Here is a 24,628-nt window from a genome sequence, read left to right as displayed (position 1 = left end):
TGGACCCGAAACCCGGACCTGACCCGAGCCCAACGGGGCTTGTAAATTTAAACTTCTCGAGTTCGGGTCGGGTTCCAGGTTTTCAAATTTGAATTTCTCGGGTTCGGGTCGAGTTCGGGTCGGGTCCGGGTTTTTGAAATTTAAAACTTCAATAATAATCAGGTCGGGTTTTTCGAATTTTGAATTTTCGTGTTCGGGTCGGATTCGGGTTTAGAAAAGATCACACCCTACCATTTCTTGTCGATGCTTACGTCTATATACAACACTCAGTCTCTTTTTGTAGTATTTAACTTTACTTCGTGATACGAATGGATGACATATATAACCGTATTAAATTTTACCACCTTTGAATCGCTAGAATTCGTCATATTTTCTGATGCTCAAATATTGTATTTTTTATGAATGAATAAATTTCTTCTCTTCAGATTCGCAAAAATTAAATAATTTTATTTTTTAAACGAGTACTCATAAGAGATTTATTCAACAATACGTGTTTCGCGTCTAAAATCTATCCGATTTATTTTTTTTATTTGATTTCATCTTTGCGACTTGCGCATACAGATTACACCTTAACCTAAGAACATTCGACATACAACAAATAAAAATAATACACTTCTCACAATTGACAACTGATAACAAAAATCGTACGGTCTTGCACGGTCATATTTATTTAACGCTCGACATTCGGGTCCAAACTCCAAATTCATCGTGGAACTCCCGGAAACAAATTCCTCGCGGCCAGGTTGATGAGCATAATACGATTCGTTTTAGTGAAGCACCGACTCCCACTTTGAACGAGATGAAAGACATCATAGACGTTTCCTTCCATTCAGGTACCATTTTTTCACAACCATTGCGATAGGTCCGAGAAAATCAGTAACCATGTCGGCAATATTTTTCTCGGTCACAGTATTTTTCACTCTTGTGAAAAACAACCAGCATTTTGAGGTGGTCGTAGAAGAGGAACGAGTGTAGGTAGAAGAATTCCGAGTACCTTGCATCAACCTCGTTGACGACAAAGAAGACGATACCACAGAAAGAGAGTCCTCTCTTGCAGATAAACCAGCGCGCGAATGAGATATTTCGGTTAAAACTTGCTGAATTTCACCAATTTGCTTTTTCATTTCGCACATCTCACGAAACCGCGCATCACACTCTTCTGTTTGAGAATGTGTGTGAATACCAATAGACGGGGTGTGGGTAGGAATTACGGCAGCAGCATCCGATTGTAGTTCGCGCTTATCACGAAAAGCTTGAATATGCGAAACATCACTCATAATTTTGAACATGGTGTACACATCCAATGTATATTCTGATGCTTATTGCAGCTCGATACTTCAGCATAGGTTAACGCGGCACATTTTGCGTGATACTGATCTGCGCAAAAACCACCACATACAATGCTCTCCTCGTCCGGTGAAATATACGATGAACATTTACTGCAGCCATCGCGGCGGTTTGGACGGCTTTGTTCGTGAGTAGTATTTCGCTCTATTGTTTACAAGTGCGGGTAGAGGTGATGAAGATCGTAAATAGCAGATCTTTTCGTATTCTCGGTAAACAGATATCAATTCAAATCACTAATAAAAGTTTCTAATGTTATATCAGGTCTAGGCAATATACACAGCGATGATTCACTTCAATAATCTCTCAAAACTCAAAAATACACTATTTCGATGGCACAGTAAAGGCAAGCGTAACAAGACGTCCGCACGGTACAGATGCATTTTACTTTACTACACACACACATACATAGATTTATTTTTCATGATGGTAATCAATAAACCAAGTCAAAGTAAATTTATCGGAAAATATCGGTTCAAGCGACTAGAAGTCTACGGGAAGTAGATACAATCTAGCAACAATGCCACTCATATGGTAATGGTATACTAGCGCCACTATCAAATCAGTGGTACATATATGAAACAAGCCCTTTCTGTCAGATTGCCCCGGGCTGAACCGTCACTTGATCTTCATTCCTTCATGAAAATACATGAATTTCATGTAAAAAGCAGCACTCTGTAAACCCTGAGGAGGAATGAAAGCTAAACGTATATAAATTGCAGGCAAGCTATTAAAGAAGAGTATAATAGAGTAGAGCATGCGAAAGAATAGGAATAAGCATTTTGAATATACTAAGGATGCAAAGCGCAAAACAGGAACGCCCCAGAAAAAAAATTAACAAATTCTAAAGTACGCTACGAGTTCTAAGTTAGAACAACTTCTAACAAGTAGCTGCGACGGTAATAATAACAATAAAATTAGTAACACAGCGAAATTAAATGCAAATTGTACTAATGAGAATTATCTTCAACAAGAAATTATTTGATTTATTAATCAAAAACAGAAAAAAATATTTGGATTTATGTGATACAATTCTGATATTTTCAGATATATTTACTGCCCTCAATTAGATATAAACTGTCTTAAATACCCGTCTGTGTGATATAATTATTATATCAAAACAAGACTCAACAAAGACTTTATATCAAAATAGACTGAGATATAATAAGATATAACCGATGCACGATTTTAAGGAATTGATCGTAAAAATATTGTGGCTGTTATTAGGTAGCAAATTATACTACTCTTGCAGGAATGGTTTTTCATAACAAATAAGAAATTTTGGTTGAATACGACTGGCAAAATTGTTTGAATCTGTCAACATTATGCCTCGTGTTTCCCCATGCGTTAGGTGTCGAATTATCCTACTTTCCGGTTAAGATATCGACGATATATATATATATATATATATATATATATATATATATATATATATATATATATATATATATATATATATATATATATATATATATATATATATATATATATATATATATATATATATATATATATATATATATATATATATATATATATATATATATATATATATATATATATATATATATATATATATATATATATATATATATATATATATATATATATATATATATATATATATATATATATATATATATATATATATATATATATATATATATATATATATATTATATATATATATATATATATATATATATATATATATATATATATATATATATATATATATATATATATATATATATATATATATATATATATATATATATATATATATATATATATATATATATATATATATATATATATATATATATATATATATATATATATATATAGGGGCCGTACACAAATGACGTAGCTTTTTTCTGGCGATTTTCGACCCCTCCCTCCCCCCTCGTAGCATTTGGTCACAAAATTCTAACCTCCCCCTTGTAATTGACGTAGCATATCTCTAACCCCCCCCCTCCCCCCGCAACGTGACCGGGAGATGAAAAAATTACATATGTTTTTCAATTCTTTTAAATATATGTCCTTACAAAATGTTTGACGACTTTTATCAACATTTTCATTATAACAGCAAATTACCCACAAAAGAAGCCCATTTCATGACAAATATAGTGTGGATAGTTTTGTTTAGAATTTTACATGTCATAAAGCATGAAGAAAAGTTCACAAAGCTGCAGCTGCCAACGATTTTAGGAAGCATAAGCTCAACTAAATTACTAAATTTTCTTTGATTGAATCCGAAAGAAAATTTAATTCAGCTACCAAAATAAGTCTACTAGTTAGAAATATTAGCTAACTAATGTGAAAATTTAAATCCGCATGAAAAATCTATCCTTTTCTTTGCGAGCCTGCCATTCCGCGAACAGTAAAATTTACAAAATGAAAAACCGCGTGAAAATCAACTTAGGAATGGAGGAACATTAAATTGTTTTCTCTAATTAATGGGTTTTGATGCCCGCCAAAAAAATTAAACTTAATGCTACGTCGCACAACTTCTGACCCTACCCTCCCCCTCGTCACACTTCGTCACAAATTTGGTGTACCCCCCCTACCCCCTAAAATGCTACGTCATTTATGCATGACCCCATATATGGGGCATTCCACGCAAAATTTGCCACAAAAATTTTTTTTGCCCAGATCAATTTTTTTCTCGGTTTAGTAGTCAAAAATATTCGACACGTATTTTTTTATTCCAACATAGTAGGCGAGACTTTCGAGATTTATTGTGTTGAAATTCACCATTCGAAAAAAAAACTACTTTTTTCAAACGCTCGTACTGTCAAGAGTAAAGAAGGTACCAAAAAGTGCCAAAACATGAAATATTCACCTTTTTCACAGTTTTCGGATGAAGTATATTAATACTTACTCAACGTATTGGTTTCATGGAAAATATTGAAAAGTTTAAAACAAATCGATTTTTTCAAACTTGGACATGATTTTTTTTTCTTTTTTTATTGTATAAAATAGAAAAATCATTTTTCTTGATGCCATAAAAATTTGGGAGTGGGTAATTAAATACTTACGGAGGTATGAATTTTTCAATCGCGCCTTGCGCACGAAAAACACACCGCCACGCACTTCGCTCGTACTCAGGGGTGGCATTCCGCATCTCGATTCGAGTGACTCGATTCGAAACTTTTGAAGTCGTTTCGACTAAATTGCGGCATTACGCATCGCATTCGCTCGTACTCAGGGGTGGCATTCGAGCTTGTTAGATTCCGGTACTAGATTTCGACTGCCTGTTCGAGCGCAAACTGTCAAATAAGAGTATACACTGAGAAAAAATATTTTAATTCTGCTACGAATAAGTTTCATAAAACCCACTTTTTGCTAAAATATAGGAATTGTTTTAATTTGTTTAGTTTTTAGTTACTTGTTATCGAAATATATTTGGATAAGTTTTGCAAATATAACTTTTTTTTCTAGTGCACAATAGGGGTGAGCTCTTTGAAATAAAATCGATGTTGTCAAACATAGATCTAAAAAAAATCCGATGTAATACGGAAATACGATTTTTTTCCTTTCATGTACGAAAAATAAATGCACCCTTTCCAAAAATATTTATCCTATATAAAACAATTGATAAAAGAACGAATCATTTCGTTTCATTGACGAAAAATAGGTTAGACATCGATGATAACTTTTATGCACCGTACGGGCCAATCAACGTCAGATTTACAAATAAAATTTTAGTTAATTCCAAACTTTTTTCTTGCATTTTTAGCTAAAAATATTTGACAGGTATTTTTGTTATGGCTGAATAAAATATTTACTTCAACTTTTGAAGTTAGAAAAATTGAACATTTTTCAATCGCTGATAGCTCGTAAATTATTTGATGTATGGAAAAATATTAAATATAAAAAGTTGCATTTTCGCATGAGATTGCCGGAAAAATTGAGAATTTAAAAATTTAAAAGTTGGATTAAATTTTTTGCTTATTTTGTCTTCAAATAATAAAAATCATGTTAGAAATAGTGTAAAAATTTTGCAGTGGATCTCAAAATGTTTTGCGAGATATTACAATTATAACATTAAAAAGGGCAATTTTACAGCAAACGCCATGTTATGGGCCAGCTTTAATTGAAATATCTCGTATAGTAATAAGGTTCTCAATATAATTATGAATGTTTTCATAGAATAAAAAAATTATTAGTCCAAGCTTGTTTTTTCGATATGTTTGTAACGTTTGCAGAATTAATAACATAAATAACAAAAAAACTCTATCATATTTTTATTGGTGAGTTCATTCGAAAACGCACTTTTTATTATTAATAAATTTTTCCGTGCAACTAAGAGTATCTGAGTTACCAGTGGTTGAAATATCAGATGTATTATCTGCAGAATGAGTTATTCACAATTATTCTTAACATATTTAATATCTAAATAATTGTTTAAAACAACACAACTTCGAAACCGCTTTTCTCGAATCTTTTGGAAAATAATCAAAGCGAGCAAACTTCCTTTTTCAATAAAAATGGCTAATTTTGCATTAAAATTTTGGTTTTCAGGGTTTTTTTTCAGGAAACTGATAGCTTCCAAAAGCAACATTTTTTCAGCAATTAATGACGCAAAAGCTTAAAAACTAGTTCGTTAAAATAGCCATTTTTAGTTGAAATAATCAATACAAAAATGCGTTTTCGTGTTTGCGGGATTGTCCGTGTACTTGTTAGTTAATTATTCTGTTATAGCATACAACTTGAGATAGGGAGAACACAATCGAAATGAAGTGTTTCCAGAAATTGTAGATGGCATAACTTTCAATCGGTTGATGCATTCAAATTTGTTAGTAATTCGATTTGATTCAAATTTCGTCGCAATATAAGATAATATTCTGTATTTTCAAACGCTCGTACTGTCAAGAGTAAAGAAGGTACCAAAAAGTGCCCAAAACATGAAATATTCACCTTTTTCACAGTTTTCGGATGAAGTATATTAATACTTACTCAACGTATTGGTTTCATGGAAAATATTGAAAAGTTTAAAACAAATCGATTTTTTCAAACTTGGACATGATTTTTTTTTCTTTTTTTATTGTATAAAATAGAAAAATCATTTTTCTTGATGCCATAAAAATTTGGGAGTGGGTAATTAAATACTTACGGAGGTATGAATTTTTCAATCGCGCCTTGCGCACGAAAAACATACCGCCACGCACATCGCTCGTACTCAGGGGTGGCATTCCGCATCTCGATTCGAGTGACTCGATTCGAAACTTTTGAAGTCGTTTCGACTAAATTGCGGCATTACGCATCGCATTCGACCAAGCGTTCGAGCTTGTTAGATTCCGGTACTAGATTTCGACTGCCTGTTCGAGCGCAAACTGTCAAATAAGAGTATACACTGAGAAAAAATATTTTTAATTCTGCTACGAATAAGTTTCATAAAACCCACTTTTTGCTAAAATATAGGAATTGTTTTAATTTGTTTAGTTTTTAGTTACTTGTTATCGAAATATATTTGGATAAGTTTTGCAAATATAACTTTTTTTTCTAGTGCACAATAGGGGTGAGCTCTTTGAAATAAAATCGATGTTGTCAAACATAGATCTGAAAAAAATCCGATGTAATACGGAAATACGATTTTTTTCCTTTCATGTACGAAAAATAAATGCACCCTTTCCAAAAATATTTATACTATATAAAACAATTGATAAAAGAACGAATCATTTCGTTTCATTGACGAAAAATAGGTTAGACATCGATGATAACTTTTATGCACCGTACGGGCCAATCAACGTCAGATTTACAAATAAAATTTTAGTTAATTCCAAACTTTTTTCTTGCATTTTTTAGCTAAAAATATTTGACAGGTATTTTTGTTATGGCTGAATAAAATATTTACTTCAACTTTTGAAGTTAGAAAAATTGAACATTTTTCAATCGCTGATAGCTCGTAAATTATTTGATGCATGGAAAAATATTAAATATAAAAAGTTGCATTTTCGCATGAGATTGCCGGAAAAATTGAGAATTTAAGAATTTAAAAGTTGGATTAAATTTTTTGCTTATTTTGTCTTCAAATAATAAAAATCATGTTAGAAATATTGTGTAAAAATTTTGCAGTGGATCTCAAAATGTTTTGCGAAATATTACAATTATAACATTAAAAAGGGCAATTTTACAGCAAACGCCATGTTATGGGCCAGCTTTAATTGAAATATCTTTGTAACGTTTGCAGAATTAATAACATAAATAACAAAAAAAACTATCATATTTTTATTGGTGAGTTCATTCGAAAACGCACTTTTTATTATTAATAAATTTTTCCGTGCAACTAAGAGTATCTGAGTTACCAGTGGTTGAAATATCAGATGTATTATCTGCAGAATGAGTTATTCACAATTATTCTTAACATATTTAATATCTAAATAATTGTTTAAAACAACACAACTTCGAAACCGCTTTTCTCGAATCTTTTGGAAAATAATCAAAGCGAGCAAACTTCCTTTTTCAATAAAAATGGCTAATTTTGCATTAAAATTTTGGTTTTCAGGGTTTTTTTTCAGGAAACTGATAGCTTCCAAAAGCAACATTTTTTCAGCAATTAATGACGCAAAAGCTTAAAAACTAGTTCGTTAAAATAGCCATTTTTAGTTGAAATAGTCAAGACAAAAATGCGTTTTCGTGTTTGCGGGATTGTCCGTGTACTTGTTAGTTAATTATTCTGTTATAGCATACAACTTGAGATAGGGAGAACACAATCGAAATGAAGTGTTTCCAGAAATTGTAGATGGCATAACTTTCAATCGGTTGATGCATTCAAATTTGTTAGTAATTCGATTTGATTCAAATTTCGTCGCTATATAAGATAATATTCTGTATTTTCATGCATTTAATACAAATGACGATATAACGCCTAATTCTGTTGGTGTATAAAACGTACATTAGGGTATTGAATTCAAGGTTATATTGTGATATTGAAAACAATTGAGGTATAGTCGGGAACAAATGCATCAATTAGAATATAAAATTGTTTAAATCACCACTTTGAAATCAAAAATGATTGTGATTCTTTACATCTATCAGATAGCGATTAGACAAGTCAAGGTATCTTCACTTTGCTCCATCGATTTGTTTTAACACTTTTCTATTATTACTTGGTGTAAGATAATTTATTATCAATATTTAGTATTACTTTTTCCAAAAAAAATATGTTCCTGATGGTGAAAATAGATATAACATAAAGTAACTCAAAGCACGTGGGAGCTTTTTACACCTTTTGGTAATTTTATATTCTCTAAATATTCCGAAATAAAAACACAAATCATAATCTCGAACGACAGTCGACAGCAATAAAACTATCGAGCAAATACGTTCGACTCGAGTCGCTTTCGAGTTCGATTGTTATGGTTCCATAATGCCAACACTTCTCGATAATCTAGTACTTCTTCGAGCGAACTCGAACGAAAATTTACTTTCGAGCTCGGTTCGAAAAACATAATGCGAAACAAGGTCGAGTCGATAGAATTTTGATCGAATCGAGATGCGTAATGCCACCCCAGCTCTAATTGAAAAATTGCTGCACTTATTGTACTTTTTTTTTTATCCAAAAGCCAGGAAAATTTCACAGTGAAAAATGTATTAATACCTTTCAGTTAAGTGAATTTAGTATTCTTTTAAAAGTAAATTAGTTTAAAGTTAGTGCTATTATTAGCATTTTCGTTAATTTTCTTAAAATAGTAAATAATAAACATCATCATTATTATCATGGAAATAATGCATCTCAGCAAGTTCTACAGTTCTTTCTTTGACTCCATTCAATTATCTCTTTTGGTTTCGACGCAAAATCGTTTTTATCACATCGTTTCATATGCAAAAATAACGATTTCTAACCCACTACATTTGTGGCGAGCTCATGCTGTGTTAACTATTAAATAGCAGCAAAATGAAAAGAGCTATAGACAAAATGTCAAATAAAAAGTTAAAGAAAACATTAAGGGGTATCAAATGAACAATAGTAACGATAAATTTTGTTGATTAGCTCTCTACTGTGTGAAGGTCACGCGGGTGACGGATAAAACAAACGAAAGATAAATTCACCTACCAGCTCGTCAGGAACCAACTGGTGAAGTGTTTCGTTTTTTACTTTTCTTATCGATTTTTTTATTTTGATTTAAATTAAATAGTGCGGTCGAGCGTGTTGCTCCCGCAACCAAATGGAACAAACAGAAGGATCACCCTCCGAAGACGAATATCATGGGGAAGAAGAACGTGTATCTGATTCGGAGACAAATGATGTTATGGTCGATCCACTTCCCCCAATTTCCCCCAATGTCTCACAGCGCCCCCCCCCCAGTCAAGGTTTACCAGGATGGATCCGCTAGTTCTTGGGTGGTATACTTTCGGCCCAAAAATAAACCGTTAAACAGCATAACTGTTGCACGGGAGCTGACAAAACGTTACTCGGCCGTAACCGAGATTAAAAAGGTTCAGTCAGATAAACTGCGCGTAGTCGTTACTGACTTGAAACAGGCCAATGCTATCGTTGCCAATAGCCTCTTTACGCTGGAGTATCGCGTCTACATCCCTTCTCGTGATGTGGAGATCGACGGTGTGGTAAGTGATGCGGGTCTAACTGTCGATGATCTGATGAATGATGGGGCTGGCCGCTTTAAGGACCCTAACCTTCAATCAGTTAAGATTTTGGAGTGCAAGCAATTGCACTCAAAATCCATCGAAGATGGAAATTACTATCCAGCAGACTCGTTTCGCGTAACCTTCGCCGGATCTGCACTTCCGAGCTACGTTGAAGTGGGAGGAGCTCGTCTACCTGTACGCCTGTTTGTACCGCGGGTCATGAATTGTTCCAATTGCAAGCAGCTAGGTCACACGGCCACCTACTGTAGCAACAAGCAACGGTGCGGTAAATGTGGGGAACGCCATGCGGATGATACTTGCAGTAGGCCCGCTGAGAAGTGTGTTTACTGTGGGGAGAATCCGCATGCACTTTTGACATACCCAACGCACAAACTTCGCGCGGATAAACTGAAGCGATGCTTAAATGAAATGCTTAAAAGAGCTGTTCCACTTAACTCCGAAAACCCATTCGCTCTTGCCAACTGACGATAACGCCTCTAACGACCCTTGCGAGGGGCATTCTTTGGCTCTGCTTGGAAACTCTAGGAAAAGGCCTAATCAAAACTCACCTGAACTTCATCGTAAGGGTCCTAGGTTGTCCCATACAAGGGTACAAAATAAAAATAATTCAGCAACTGGAAGTGCTGGTACAAATCCGAAGATAATACCTCCTAGTTTTGGGAAATTGAGATACAACAAGGAGTTCCCAGCACTCCCCGGGGCACCAAAAATCCCAAGTGCTCCAATTTTACAGTCAGAAAGTCAACCTAAAACGGGATTCCTTAAATTTTCTGGCATTGTGGACTGGATATTTACAGCTTTCAACATTACCGATCCTCTAAAAAGCTTGCTGGTTGCTACTCTACCAACAGTAAGAACATTTTTAAAACAGTTAACTGAACAATGGCCCCTCCTTACAGCGATCGTACCTTTCGATAGCTAACTTATTAGACGGAATCACGGATCTGATCACTGTTTTACAGTGGAACTGCAAAAGTATTATCCCCAAAATTGATTCATTAAAACACTTGCTAAATTACAATCAATGTGATGCATTTTCTCTATGTGAAACATGGCTAACTTCTAATATAAACCTCAACTTCCACGATTTTAACATTATCCGATTGGATCGAGAAGACTCATATGGAAGGGTACTTTTAGGGATCAAAAAGTGCTACTCCTTCAATCGAATCAACCTCTCTTCGCCGCCAGGCATTGAAGTTGTCGCTAGTCAAACAACAATCAAAGGCAAAGATCTTTGCATTGCTTCTATTTACATTCCTCCTAGGGCAATGATGGGATATCGAAGATTCTCCAACGTGATTGAACACCTTCCCTCGCCCCGCCTGCTTCTTGGAGACTTAACTCTCACGGTACGGGGTGGGGCTGTCTGCACGACGATAATCGATCTTCGACAATTCAAGACTTTTGTGACAACTTCAATATGACAATTCTGAACACAGGGGAAATGACACGGATTCCTAGACCACCTGCGCAAGCAAGTGCACTGGACATATCTTTATGCTCGACATCACTACGGTTAGATTGCAAGTGGAAGGTAATATCTGATCCCCACGGTAGTGACCACCTATCAATTGTAATTGCAATCACCCCACTGGTTCAAGACCATCGGCACCAATCAATGTTCCCTATGACCTCACACGAAATATCGATTGAAAGAACTACGCTGCTGAGATATCCAAAACTATCGATTCAACACAGGTACTTCCCCCGGAGGAAGAATATAAGTTTTTGTCCAACTCGATTCTCGATACCGCGATTCAAACTCAGACGAAACGAGTACCCGACGTGAACACCCAAAAACGTTCACCCAATCCGTGGTGGGACAAAGGGGACAAAGTGTGCTCAGACGTGTACGCGGAGAAAGCTGCCGCGTATAAAACCTTCCGGAACGACGGGTTAGTTGCTAGTTATCGAGTGTACGCGATATTAAAAAAGCGAATGAAAAAATTAATGAAAACCAAGAAACGCAGTTACTGGCGCCGGTTTGTCGACGGGTTAACAAGAGAAACATCGATGAGCACTCTTTGGGGCACGGCCCGACGTATGCGAAACCGAAACAGTACTAATGAGAGCGTGGAATATTCAAACCGTTGGATATTCGATTTCACCAAGAAGGTTTGTCCGGATTCAGCCCGGTACAGAAAATCTACCGCGCCGCGTCGCCTTACAATACCGCGAACGAAACACCTTTTCCGATGATGGAGTTCTCACTTGCTCTCTTATCATGTAACAATAAAGCCCCGGGGCCAGATAGAATCAAATTCAACTTGTTGAAGAATCAGCCAGACTCTTGTTGACGCTTGTTGAATTTATTTAATAGGTTTCTTGAGGGTAACATTGTCCCACATCACTGGAGACAGGTGAGGGTCATCGCCATCCAAAAACCAGGAAAACCAGCCTCCGACCACAACTCGTATCGTCCGATTGCAATGCTGTCCTGTATCCGGAAGTTTTTCGAAAAAATGATCTTGTTTCGATAATTGGGCGAAACAAATGGCTTACTGTCAGATACACAATTTGGCTTCCGCAAAGGCAAAGGGACGAGCGATTGCCTTGTGTTGCTCTCAACAGAAATTCAAATGGCATATGCTAACAAAGAACATATTGCATCAATATTCTTGCGTTGCGTAAGCACGGTATACTTCGTAGATTGCAGACTGATGACTCTCATTTCCAGCCAGACTACTTGAGGAGCATTGTTTGGGAATAACAATTGATCCAGCTCAAGCGAGAATTTCGCCTGAGAACCACCATTGCGGGCCACGACCATCTTTACCGTAACTTGGGATGAGAAAGGAAGTGTTGATGTGGTACTTACTTAACGGAAGGCCCCGACTCAGTGACACTCCCATAAGCATCACGGATTGGGTAGTGGATGTGTTGTTAGTCAGGATTCGCTTCAAGCAAGCGATGCGACTGAGAATAGGGGAGAGAGGGTAACAGTGGATCAGCAGGAACTATGAAACATTCTCAATAAAATCATAATGCATGATCAGAATCATCTCATTCTCTAATATTTCACGATTTCTAATTCTTTACACGTGTTGCTATATTTTGGAAGAGATCTGATAACTGTATCTCTTTTAATGGATATTTGTTTGTTTTGTGATAGCCAGAGTAAATTTGCAATGGAAAACATTATTCCATCTTTATGAGTTACCATTCATTGAATAAAGGTTTAGTCTATTGCTATTTATAGCAAATTTTATGCTCAACATATGTCGCGAACAAAGTTTTTTGGTAACTTCTCATGGTTCTGTGTAATTTCACAATTTTCATGAATAGACCCATTGGGTAACTGTGGAACGAAGGCGTATGGGGAACAGTGATTATTTTTTGTTTTTGTGGTCTGTCTCAAAATGTGAATGGGTTCCGATTTTCAACAGTAAATACTACTCATATAGTGCAAAATTAGTAAATTTGGGCAAGTTTTGTAGAAATTGTCTCTTATTTCAGGATTGCAGCTGATATGCATATATGGTGGTTCAATGTTACGCGATGTTATAGTGGATTCTTTCGTAAACAAACGATTTTCGCCTCAATATAACTTAAATTCAAAGTGTTAGGATCATTCTTCGTCAAAACAAAAGAATAAAATTTGTAAGTATAATATTTCACTATAGACGACATCGTGTTTCATAGTTCCTACCCATGGGGCACACTGATACATTTTACCACCGACTGTTTATTATACAAAAAATGTTATTTCCTGTGAATTTTACCAGCTGGAAAAATATATGTATTAGTTAACAGCAGAGTGGCATTATGTATCACTTTTGGTTACACAAATAACAAGTATTATCATCAAAATTAAATTGTAGAAAAAATGTGTTTCATTGTTACCCTCTCTCCCCTATACTTTCGTGCATAAGATGTTGGAATAGTTTATTTACTGTAGGATACGTAAATGTTCTAGGTGTTTAAATTCTGGGTAATCATTTATCGAGATTGTTTCATCGAAAACAACTTGAACTCCGGACAGCCGGCTGTCGGGAGTGTGTGTGTATATATATATATATATATATATATATATATATATATATATATATATATATATATATATATATATATATATATATATATATATATATATATATATATATATATATATATATATATATATATATATATATATATATATATATATATATATATATATATATATATATATATATATATATATATATATATATATATATATATATATATATATATATATATATATATATATATATATATATATATATATATATATATATATATATATATATATATATATATATATATATATATATATATATATATATATATATATATATATATATATATATATATATATATATATATATATATATATATATATATATATATATATATATATATATATATATATATATATATGGGGCATTCCACGCAAAATTTGCCACAAAAATTTTTTTTGCCCAGATCAATTTTTTTCTCGGTTTAGTAGTCAAAAATATTCGACACGTATTTTTTTATTCCAACATAGTAGGCGAGACTTTCGAGATTTATTGTGTTGAAATTCACCATTCGAAAAAAAAACTACTTTTTTCAAACGCTCGTACTGTCAAGAGTAAAGAAGGTACCAAAAAGTGCCCAAAACATGAAATATTCACCTTTTTCACAGTTTTCGGATGAAGTATATTAATACTTACTCAACGTATTGGTTTCATGGAAAATATTGAAAAGTTTAAAACAAATCGATTTTTTCAAACTTGGACATGATTTTTTTTTCTTTTTTTATTGTATAAAATAGAAAAATCATTTTTCTTGATGCCATAAAAATTTGGGAGTGGGTAATTAAATACTTACGGAGGTATGAATTTTTCAATCGCGCCTTGCGCACGAAAAACACACCGCCACGCACTTCGCTCGTACTCAGGGGTGGCATTCCGCATCTCGATTCGAGTGACTCGATTCGAAACTTTTGAAGTCGTTTCGACTAAATTGCGGCATTACGCATCGCATTCGCTCGTACTCAGGGGTGGCATTCGAGCTTGTTAGATTCCGGTACTAGATTTCGACTGCCTGTTCGAGCGCAAACTGTCAAATAAGAGTATACACTGAGAAAAAATATTTTTAATTCTGCTACGAATAAGTTTCATAAAACCCACTTTTTGCTAAAATATAGGAATTGTTTTAATTTGTTTAGTTTTTAGTTACTTGTTATCGAAATATATTTGGATAAGTTTTGCAAATATAACTTTTTTTTCTAGTGCACAATAGGGGTGAGCTCTTTGAAATAAAATCGATGTTGTCAAACATAGATCTAAAAAAAATCCGATGTAATACGGAAATACGATTTTTTTCCTTTCATGTACGAAAAATAAATGCACCCTTTCCAAAAATATTTATCCTATATAAAACAATTGATAAAAGAACGAATCATTTCGTTTCATTGACGAAAAATAGGTTAGACATCGATGATAACTTTTATGCACCGTACGGGCCAATCAACGTCAGATTTACAAATAAAATTTTAGTTAATTCCAAACTTTTTTCTTGCATTTTTTAGCTAAAAATATTTGACAGGTATTTTTGTTATGGCTGAATAAAATATTTACTTCAACTTTTGAAGTTAGAAAAATTGAACATTTTTCAATCGCTGATAGCTCGTAAATTATTTGATGTATGGAAAAATATTAAATATAAAAAGTTGCATTTTCGCATGAGATTGCCGGAAAAATTGAGAATTTAAGAATTTAAAAGTTGGATTAAATTTTTTGCTTATTTTGTCTTCAAATAATAAAAATCATGTTAGAAATAGTGTAAAAATTTTGCAGTGGATCTCAAAATGTTTTGCGAGATATTACAATTATAACATTAAAAAGGGCAATTTTACAGCAAACGCCATGTTATGGGCCAGCTTTAATTGAAATATCTCGTATAGTAATAAGGTTCTCAATATAATTATGAATGTTTTCATAGAATAAAAAAATTATTAGTCCAAGCTTGTTTTTTCGATATGTTTGTAACGTTTGCAGAATTAATAACATAAATAACAAAAAAACTCTATCATATTTTTATTGGTGAGTTCATTCGAAAACGCACTTTTTATTATTAATAAATTTTTCCGTGCAACTAAGAGTATCTGAGTTACCAGTGGTTGAAATATCAGATGTATTATCTGCAGAATGAGTTATTCACAATTATTCTTAACATATTTAATATCTAAATAATTGTTTAAAACAACACAACTTCGAAACCGCTTTTCTCGAATCTTTTGGAAAATAATCAAAGCGAGCAAACTTCCTTTTTCAATAAAAATGGCTAATTTTGCATTAAAATTTTGGTTTTCAGGGTTTTTTTTCAGGAAACTGATAGCTTCCAAAAGCAACATTTTTTCAGCAATTAATGACGCAAAAGCTTAAAAACTAGTTCGTTAAAATAGCCATTTTTAGTTGAAATAATCAATACAAAAATGCGTTTTCGTGTTTGCGGGATTGTCCGTGTACTTGTTAGTTAATTATTCTGTTATAGCATACAACTTGAGATAGGGAGAACACAATCGAAATGAAGTGTTTCCAGAAATTGTAGATGGCATAACTTTCAATCGGTTGATGCATTCAAATTTGTTAGTAATTCGATTTGATTCAAATTTCGTCGCAATATAAGATAATATTCTGTATTTTCAAACGCTCGTACTGTCAAGAGTAAAGAAGGTACCAAAAAGTGCCCAAAACATGAAATATTCACCTTTTTCACAGTTTTCGGATGAAGTATATTAATACTTACTCAACGTATTGGTTTCATGGAAAATATTGAAAAGTTTAAAACAAATCGATTTTTTCAAACTTGGACATGATTTTTTTTTCTTTTTTTATTGTATAAAATAGAAAAATCATTTTTCTTGATGCCATAAAAATTTGGGAGTGGGTAATTAAATACTTACGGAGGTATGAATTTTTCAATCGCGCCTTGCGCACGAAAAACATACCGCCACGCACATCGCTCGTACTCAGGGGTGGCATTCCGCATCTCGATTCGAGTGACTCGATTCGAAACTTTTGAAGTCGTTTCGACTAAATTGCGGCATTACGCATCGCATTCGCTCGTACTCAGGGGTGGCATTCGAGCTTGTTAGATTCCGGTACTAGATTTCGACTGCCTGTTCGAGCGCAAACTGTCAAATAAGAGTATACACTGAGAAAAAATATTTTTAATTCTGCTACGAATAAGTTTCATAAAACCCACTTTTTGCTAAAATATAGGAATTGTTTTAATTTGTTTAGTTTTTAGTTACTTGTTATCGAAATATATTTGGATAAGTTTTGCAAATATAACTTTTTTTTCTAGTGCACAATAGGGGTGAGCTCTTTGAAATAAAATCGATGTTGTCAAACATAGATCTGAAAAAAATCCGATGTAATACGGAAATACGATTTTTTTCCTTTCATGTACGAAAAATAAATGCACCCTTTCCAAAAATATTTATACTATATAAAACAATTGATAAAAGAACGAATCATTTCGTTTCATTGACGAAAAATAGGTTAGACATCGATGATAACTTTTATGCACCGTACGGGCCAATCAACGTCAGATTTACAAATAAAATTTTAGTTAATTCCAAACTTTTTTCTTGCATTTTTTAGCTAAAAATATTTGACAGGTATTTTTGTTATGGCTGAATAAAATATTTACTTCAACTTTTGAAGTTAGAAAAATTGAACATTTTTCAATCGCTGATAGCTCGTAAATTATTTGATGCATGGAAAAATATTAAATATAAAAAGTTGCATTTTCTCATGAGATTGCCGGAAAAATTGAGAATTTAAGAATTTAAAAGTTGGATTAAATTTTTTGCTTATTTTGTCTTCAAATAATAAAAATCATGTTAGAAATATTGTGTAAAAATTTTGCAGTGGATCTCAAAATGTTTTGCGAAATATTACAATTATAACATTAAAAAGGGCAATTTTACAGCAAACGCCATGTTATGGGCCAGCTTTAATTGAAATATCTTTGTAACGTTTGCAGAATTAATAACATAAATAACAAAAAAAACTCTATCATATTTTTATTGGTGAGTTCATTCGAAAACGCACTTTTTATTATTAATAAATTTTTCCGTGCAACTAAGAGTATCTGAGTTACCAGTGGTTGAAATATCAGATGTATTATCTGCAGAATGAGTTATTCACAATTATTCTTAACATATTTAATATCTAAATAATTGTTTAAAACAACACAACTTCGAAACCGCTTTTCTCGAATCTTTTGGAAAATAATCAAAGCGAGCAAACTTCCTTTTTCAATAAAAATGGCTAATTTTGCATTAAAATTTTGGTTTTCAGGGTTTTTTTCAGGAAACTGATAGCTTCCAAAAGCAACATTTTTTCAGCAATTAATGACGCAAAAGCTTAAAAACTAGTTCGTTAAAATAGCCATTTTTAGTTGAAATAGTCAAGACAAAAATGCGTGTTCGTGTTTGCGGGATTGTCCGTGTACTTGTTAGTTAATTATTCTGTTATAGCATACAACTTGAGATAGGGAGAACATAATCGAAATGAAGTGTTTCCAGAAATTGTAGATGGCATAACTTTCAATCGGTTGATGCATTCAAATTTGTTAGTAATTCGATTTGATTCAAATTTCGTCGCTATATAAGATAATATTCTGTATTTTCATGCATTTAATACAAATGACGATATAACGCCTAATTCTGTTGGTGTATAAAACGTACATTAGGGTATTGAATTCAAGGTTATATTGTGATATTGAAAACAATTGAGATATAGTCGGGAACAAATGCATCAATTAGAATATAAAATTGTTTAAATCACCACTTTGAAATCAAAAATGATTGTGATTCTTTACATCTATCAGATAGCGATTAGACAAGTCAAGGTATCTTCACTTTGCTCCATCGATTTGTTTTAACACTTTTCTATTATTACTTGGTGTAAGATAATTTATTATCAATATTTAGTATTACTTTTTCCAAAAAAAGTATGTTCCTGATGGTGAAAATAGATATAACATAAAGTAACTCAAAGCACGTGGGAGCTTTTTACACCTTTTGGTAATTTTATATTCTCTAAATATTCCGAAATAAAAACACAAATCATAATCTCGAACGACAGTCGACAGCAATAAAACTATCGAGCAAATACGTTCGACTCGAGTCGCTTTCGAGTTCGATTGTTATGGTTCCATAATGCCAACACTTCTCGATAATCTAGTACTTCTTCGAGCGAACTCGAACGAAAATTTACTTTCGAGCTCGGTTCGAAAAACATAATGCGAAACAAGGTCGAGTCGATAGAATTTTGATCGAATCGAGATGCGTAATGCCACCCCAGCTCTAATTGAAAAATTGCTGCACTTATTGTACTTTTTTTTTATCCAAAAGCCAGGAAAATTTCACAGTGAAAAATGTATTAATACCTTTCAGTTAAGTGAATTTAGTATTCTTTTAAAAGTAAATTAGTTTAAAGTTAGTGCTATTATTAGCATTTTCGTTAATTTTCTTAAAATAGTAAATAATAAACATCACCATTATTATCATGGAAATAATGCATCTCAGCAAGTTCTACAGTTCTTTCTTTGACTCCATTCAATTATCTCTTTTGGTTTCGACGCAAAATCGTTTTTATCACATCGTTTCATATGCAAAAATAACGATTTCTAACCCACTACATTTGTGGCGAGCTCATGCTGTGTTAACTATTAAATAGCAGCAAAATGAAAAGAGCTATAGACAAAATGTCAAATAAAAAGTTAAAGAAAACATTAAGGGGTATCAAATGAACAATAGTAACGATAAATTTTGTTGATTAGCTCTCTACTGTGTGAAGGTCACGCGGGTGACGGATAAAACAAACGAAAGATAAATTCACCTACCAGCTCGTCAGGAACCAACTGGTGAAGTGTTTCGTTATTTACTTTTCTTATCGATTTTTTTATTTTGATTTAAATTAAATAGTGCGGTCGAGCGTGTTGCTCCCGCAACCAAATGGAACAAACAGAAGGATCACCCTCCGAAGACGAATATCATGGGGAAGAAGAACGTGTATCTGATTCGGAGACAAATGATGTTATGGTCGATCCACTTCCCCCAATTTCCCCCAATGTCTCACAGCGCCCCCCCCCCCCCAGTCAAGGTTTACCAGGATGGATCCGCTAGTTCTTGGGTGGTATACTTTCGGCCCAAAAATAAACCGTTAAACAGCATAACTGTTGCACGGGAGCTGACAAAACGTTACTCGGCCGTAACCGAGATTAAAAAGGTTCAGTCAGATAAACTGCGCGTAGTCGTTACTGACTTGAAACAGGCCAATGCTATCGTTGCCAATAGCCTCTTTACGCTGGAGTATCGCGTCTACATCCCTTCTCGTGATGTGGAGATCGACGGTGTGGTAAGTGATGCGGGTCTAACTGTCGATGATCTGATGAATGATGGGGCTGGCCGCTTTAAGGACCCTAACCTTCAATCAGTTAAGATTTTGGAGTGCAAGCAATTGCACTCAAAATCCATCGAAGATGGAAATTACTATCCAGCAGACTCGTTTCGCGTAACCTTCGCCGGATCTGCACTTCCGAGCTACGTTGAAGTGGGAGGAGCTCGTCTACCTGTACGCCTGTTTGTACCGCGGGTCATGAATTGTTCCAATTGAAAGCAGCTAGGTCACACGGCCACCTACTGTAGCAACAAGCAACGGTGCGGTAAATGTGGGGAACGCCATGCGGATGATACTTGCAGTAGGCCCGCTGAGAAGTGTGTTTACTGTGGGGAGAATCCGCATGCACTTTTGACATACCCAACGCACAAACTTCGCGCGGATAAACTGAAGCGATGCTTAAATGAAATGCTTAAAAGAGCTGTTCCACTTAACTCCGAAAACCCATTCGCTCTTGCCAACTGACGATAACGCCTCTAACGACCCTTGCGAGGGGCATTCTTTGGCTCTGCTTGGAAACTCTAGGAAAAGGCCTAATCAAAACTCACCTGAACTTCATCGTAAGGGTCCTAGGTTGTCCCATACAAGGGTACAAAATAAAAATAATTCAGCAACTGGAAGTGCTGGTACAAATCCGAAGATAATACCTCCTAGTTTTGGGAAATTGAGATACAACAAGGAGTTCCCAGCACTCCCCGGGGCACCAAAAATCCCAAGTGCTCCAATTTTACAGTCAGAAAGTCAACCTAAAACGGGATTCCTTAAATTTTCTGGCATTGTGGACTGGATATTTACAGCTTTCAACATTACCGATCCTCTAAAAAGCTTGCTGGTTGCTACTCTACCAACAGTAAGAACATTTTTAAAACAGTTAACTGAACAATGGCCCCTCCTTACAGCGATCGTACCTTTCGATAGCTAACTTATTAGACGGAATCACGGATCTGATCACTGTTTTACAGTGGAACTGCAAAAGTATTATCCCCAAAATTGATTCATTAAAACACTTGCTAAATTACAATCAATGTGATGCATTTTCTCTATGTGAAACATGGCTAACTTCTAATATAAACCTCAACTTCCACGATTTTAACATTATCCGATTGGATCGAGAAGACTCATATGGAAGGGTACTTTTAGGGATCAAAAAGTGCTACTCCTTCAATCGAATCAACCTCTCTTCGCCGCCAGGCATTGAAGTTGTCGCTAGTCAAACAACAATCAAAGGCAAAGATCTTTGCATTGCTTCTATTTACATTCCTCCTAGGGCAATGATGGGATATCGAAGATTCTCCAACGTGATTGAACACCTTCCCTCGCCCCGCCTGCTTCTTGGAGACTTAACTCTCACGGTACGGGGTGGGGCTGTCTGCACGACGATAATCGATCTTCGACAATTCAAGACTTTTGTGACAACTTCAATATGACAATTCTGAACACAGGGGAAATGACACGGATTCCTAGACCACCTGCGCAAGCAAGTGCACTGGACATATCTTTATGCTCGACATCACTACGGTTAGATTGCAAGTGGAAGGTAATATCTGATCCCCACGGTAGTGACCACCTATCAATTGTAATTGCAATCACCCCACTGGTTCAAGACCATCGGCACCAATCAATGTTCCCTATGACCTCACACGAAATATCGATTGAAAGAACTACGCTGCTGAGATATCCAAAACTATCGATTCAACACAGGTACTTCCCCCGGAGGAAGAATATAAGTTTTTGTCCAACTCGATTCTCGATACCGCGATTCAAACTCAGACGAAACGAGTACCCGACGTGAACACCCAAAAACGTTCACCCAATCCGTGGTGGGACAAAGGGGACAAAGTGTGCTCAGACGTGTACGCGGAGAAAGCTGCCGCGTATAAAACCTTCCGGAACGACGGGTTAGTTGCTAGTTATCGAGTGTACGCGATATTAAAAAAGCGAATGAAAAAATTAATGAAAACCAAGAAACGCAGTTACTGGCGCCGGTTTGTCGACGGGTTAACAAGAGAAACATCGATGAGCACTCTTTGGGGCACGGCCCGACGTATGCGAAACCGAAACAGTACTAATGAGAGCGTGGAATATTCAAACCGTTGGATATTCGATTTCACCAAGAAGGTTTGTCCGGATTCAGCCCGGTACAGAAAATCTACCGCGCCGCGTCGCCTTACAATACCGCGAACGAAACACCTTTTCCGATGATGGAGTTCTCACTTGCTCTCTTATCATGTAACAATAAAGCCCCGGGGCCAGATAGAATCAAATTCAACTTGTTGAAGAATCAGCCAGACTCTTGTTGACGCTTGTTGAATTTATTTAATAGGTTTCTTGAGGGTAACATTGTCCCACATCACTGGAGACAGGTGAGGGTCATCGCCATCCAAAAACCAGGAAAACCAGCCTCCGACCACAACTCGTATCGTCCGATTGCAATGCTGTCCTGTATCCGGAAGTTTTTCGAAAAAATGATCTTGTTTCGATAATTTGGCGAAACAAATGGCTTACTGTCAGATACACAATTTGGCTTTCGCAAAGGCAAAGGGACGAGCGATTGCCTTGTGTTGCTCTCAACAGAAATTCAAATGGCATATGCTAACAAAGAACATATTGCATCAATATTCTTGCGTTGCGTAAGCACGGTATACTTCGTAGATTGCAGACTGATGACTCTCATTTCCAGCCAGACTACTTGAGGAGCATTGTTTGGGAATAACAATTGATCCAGCTCAAGCGAGAATTTCGCCTGAGAACCACCATTGCGGGCCACGACCATCTTTACCGTAACTTGGGATGAGAAAGGAAGTGTTGATGTGGTACTTACTTAACGGAAGGCCCCGACTCAGTGACACTCCCATAAGCATCACGGATTGGGTAGTGGATGTGTTGTTAGTCAGGATTCGCTTCAAGCAAGCGATGCGACTGAGAATAGGGGAGAGAGGGTAACAGTGGATCAGCAGGAACTATGAAACATTCTCAATAAAATCATAATGCATGATCAGAATCATCTCATTCTCTAATATTTCACGATTTCTAATTCTTTACACGTGTTGCTATATTTTGGAAGAGATCTGATAACTGTATCTCTTTTAATGGATATTTGTTTGTTTTGTGATAGCCAGAGTAAATTTGCAATGGAAAACATTATTCCATCTTTATGAGTTACCATTCATTGAATAAAGGTTTAGTCTATTGCTATTTATAGCAAATTTTATGCTCAACATATGTCGCGAACAAAGTTTTTTGGTAACTTCTCATGGTTCTGTGTAATTTCACAATTTTCATGAATAGACCCATTGGGTAACTGTGGAACGAAGGCGTATGGGGAACAGTGATTATTTTTTGTTTTTGTGGTCTGTCTCAAAATGTGAATGGGTTCCGATTTTCAACAGTAAATACTACTCATATAGTGCAAAATTAGTAAATTTGGGCAAGTTTTGTAGAAATTGTCTCTTATTTCAGGATTGCAGCTGATATGCATATATGGTGGTTCAATGTTACGCGATGTTATAGTGGATTCTTTCGTAAACAAACGATTTTCGCCTCAATATAACTTAAATTCAAAGTGTTAGGATCATTCTTCGTCAAAACAAAAGAATAAAATTTGTAAGTATAATATTTCACTATAGACGACATCGTGTTTCATAGTTCCTACCCATGGGGCACACTGATACATTTTACCACCGACTGTTTATTATACAAAAAATGTTATTTCCTGTGAATTTTACCAGCTGGAAAAATATATGTATTAGTTAACAGCAGAGTGGCATTATGTATCACTTTTGGTTACACAAATAACAAGTATTATCATCAAAATTAAATTGTAGAAAAAATGTGTTTCATTGTTACCCTCTCTCCCCTATACTTTCGTGCATAAGATGTTGGAATAGTTTATTTACTGTAGGATACGTAAATGTTCTAGGTGTTTAAATTCTGGGTAATCATTTATCGAGATTGTTTCATCGAAAACAACTTGAACTCCGGACAGCCGGCTGTCGGGAGTGTAGTCGACAATATAAAATGGACCGCAAACAGTGAGTTTCAAAGTGGTATTGTGGAACATTCATAAATTGTGTCACGCAAAGATTACCCAACGCTAACTAACCCTCTGTCATATTACCACGATATTTTCCCCTTGGTCTAATACGAATCAAATGATTTTAGTTTTTCCTTCATTTTGTAGTAGCACATTAATGCCGCTACTCGCAAAAGTGTTCATGTTCTATGGAATTTCCTATATACAT

General features: G+C 34.9%; 1 protein-coding gene across 2 annotated transcripts in view; it reads right to left on the bottom strand.

Annotated features, from left to right (window-relative positions):
- The window catches only part of LOC131676203 (WD repeat-containing protein 20), a 349,792-nt gene that overhangs the window by 212,920 nt on the left and 112,244 nt on the right, over positions 1-24,628 (bottom strand). The gene's annotated exons all lie outside the window — the stretch shown is intronic.

The sequence above is a fragment of the Topomyia yanbarensis genome, chromosome 1, assembly GCF_030247195.1.
Source record: "Topomyia yanbarensis strain Yona2022 chromosome 1, ASM3024719v1, whole genome shotgun sequence".
Classification (NCBI taxonomy): domain Eukaryota; kingdom Metazoa; phylum Arthropoda; class Insecta; order Diptera; family Culicidae; genus Topomyia; species Topomyia yanbarensis.
Note: the sequence above shows the minus strand (reverse complement) of the source record. Positions and strands in the feature narration are given on the sequence as shown.